The sequence below is a fragment of the Opisthorchis viverrini genome (assembly GCF_000715545.1).
Source record: "Opisthorchis viverrini unplaced genomic scaffold opera_v5_140, whole genome shotgun sequence".
Classification (NCBI taxonomy): domain Eukaryota; kingdom Metazoa; phylum Platyhelminthes; class Trematoda; order Opisthorchiida; family Opisthorchiidae; genus Opisthorchis; species Opisthorchis viverrini.
The window spans coordinates 602,026-604,534 of record NW_008751796.1 but is presented as its reverse complement, the minus strand read 5'-3'; the positions used below and the strand labels follow the sequence as shown (position 1 = coordinate 604,534).

The window sequence follows — 2,509 nt, the reverse complement described above, 5'->3', positions numbered from 1 at the left end:
CCAGAACAGGGGACGACCGTTCAAACGAGAGTGGTGTGACTATGAACGAAATGCCTATTCCGCAAAAACTCAAAACCGTAATAATCCTGGGTCGTTTAAACCTGTGATGCGTGCATCTTGCGTTTCCAGAATACCTTTATACAATTTCAAACACATCATTGATAGTGTCTATCGTGTGCGCACTAGAATACAGCTCATCTGGGAGACTTGTTGACTATCATTTGAACACTATATCAGTAGGAGATTTTTTGGGTTGTTGATAAGAGTGCAGGAAACGGTGGCTGAAGGAGAAACAGTAAACCTTATCAGCCCATTACCAGTTCCACAATGCTGAATTAATCCAAACCGGCCAAGTATTTGGCGCAACTTATGGTGTAATCTAGAAACTTGAAGAATTCTAGTCACTCGCTGTTATTCGCAATTCTCGTTCAAGGTCTCCAGTGCTCCAAGTGTTCTTGGGGGACTGAAAATCTACCAGTTCAAAAGGAATCTCAGACTCAAGACTGTGGTGTACTGGATTCAGAGCATCAAATCGATTTTCAGCACAGTCAGATATGGCAATCGCGGAACAGTGGGTTCGTGAGTCCACTTTGAACACAGCTAGTAAGAAGCGTCTGAAATCGGAATATGGTTCGACCCTGTATCATAGTTAGGATCTCCGAAAGACAGTTGGTAGATAATCGTGGTATATCGCGATTTGCCGCAAAGGCTACACATTCAAATACTTTAGCTGTAAGCATCAAATGAGGTATGAACCTTCCGAAAACTAAAAAACTCCATTCTCCCACTGAAAACTACGGCTTACTTTCCGGTGGAAGCTCTTCCACTTCCAGGGAACACCAGATAGATATTGCCAGCATAGATATCGTTCAGCTGTAGCACCCTTTCGGTGCTATACCAGAAGCAAGCACGAGGGCTGAGGTACTGCCAAGCTGCTCATGCCTAGACAGGGGAAGTCGGAAGGTAGAGGTCGGGTTCGAACCACGGACCTTTCGGTCAGTAAATTCGTGCTCCAACCACTTGAGCCATCTCGCCCAACAGCATAGATATTGCGTATTAAGAATGTTGCCAATGGAGTTTCATGGTTTATTTACGAATCGTGCCCGCAGCGCTACCCACTTCTTGATGTTGGGCTTAATTGCAGCTTTTGTAAAAATATTTCAGTTCAGACAGCGTTGATACAAGCTTATTTGGTTCTGCAGCCCAATATCGTTTCAAGATAGAAAGGTGTACAAATACTTCAGCGCGGGGACAGCCAAGAAACTCCCCTTGTGTCGATGGTCCACATCGACAGCTGGCTTAGGTTAACGTCGAAGAAGGGACAGTGCCTCTGCTTCGTAGTTTGTCGTCCCAGGACATCGGAGAGTAGAACGTCATTCAAAGGAAAAATATGCTGAATAAAATAGATGCTTCTGTAAACGTTCTCTGCATAGAACACTATTCTTTCCATCACTCAGCTTCACTCCTATATGGTTCTGCTTTAATTCAGCTGGACGATAGATTGGCGCGGATGAAGTGAAAAAGTGAGTATGGAAGCCGATGACTACCTCAGACTTCTCTTCAAATTATTCTACCAAGCGACTCAGATACTGGTTGTTAATATCAAATGTCCTACTTGTTTCTTGATTAGCTCTCTAACAGATGGCATTCGGTGTCCTGTTTGCAGCGGTAGCAAAGGTTTCTATTATACCGTTGACCCTAACGGCTCATCTAAACGAATATGTTACGGTTTGGAGAGAGGCATCTAGTATTAAGGATCGGCAGCAAACTCTCTCAAATCCACTGGTTCGAACATACACGTGCAAAAACACCGCACACCAGTGTAGCAGTCATACTACTGATGGGGTCATGCGAGTAGTATGTTTTCCGCTTTTCGTCCCTTGAAAACGGAATTTGTGAAGCCGTTCTGTAACACTTGCTTGCAATTGAGTAACAGTCAACGAATATCCAGGAAAGTTCACGAAGATGTGTTCATTTTTGTAAACAAGATGCTCCACTGTCCAGTAGTCTGCAACTGTTCAGTTGCGATTTTCTAATGAGTAACTCTGCCGAAGAGGCCTTCTTCCCCTCACCAGGTTTTCAGGGTTGTTTCTGACAAACTTTAGACGGATGGTGCGGAAGAGGCGTTAGGAGGGAAAAACCAAGCAAGATGGAGGTTTTCACAGTTGCTCACTTTCCTTTTCTACATTCTACTTTTTGATATCGACCCTCAACAGCCACTTTGGCGTGAAGGTACATTTGTTTGTGTGCACATGGGATCTAGATACTGCCAGGTCGCCCAGACCCTCACAAGGGCAAGATCAGAGTGCCCATCCAACGCCTTCGGCCGAAATACCAGACCAAAAGGCAACGGAGTTTGGCCAAATTCCACAACAGTAATATAAAATGCAGGGCATAGATTAGTATCCTTGTTGCAGTCATCAAACTAGAGGTCCAGAAGACTGCTTGTCAGACATCTACCAAGTATATATATATATGTATATATATATATATATGTACATGTACTTAT

At 43.9% G+C, this 2,509-nt stretch overlaps 1 protein-coding gene across 1 annotated transcript in view; it reads right to left on the bottom strand.

Moving 5' to 3' along the window:
• Positions 1-2,509, bottom strand: part of T265_14084 (hypothetical protein) — a gene marked incomplete at both ends in the record, with an annotated part of 11,326 nt that overhangs the window by 3,498 nt on the left and 5,319 nt on the right. The window lies entirely within an intron of this gene.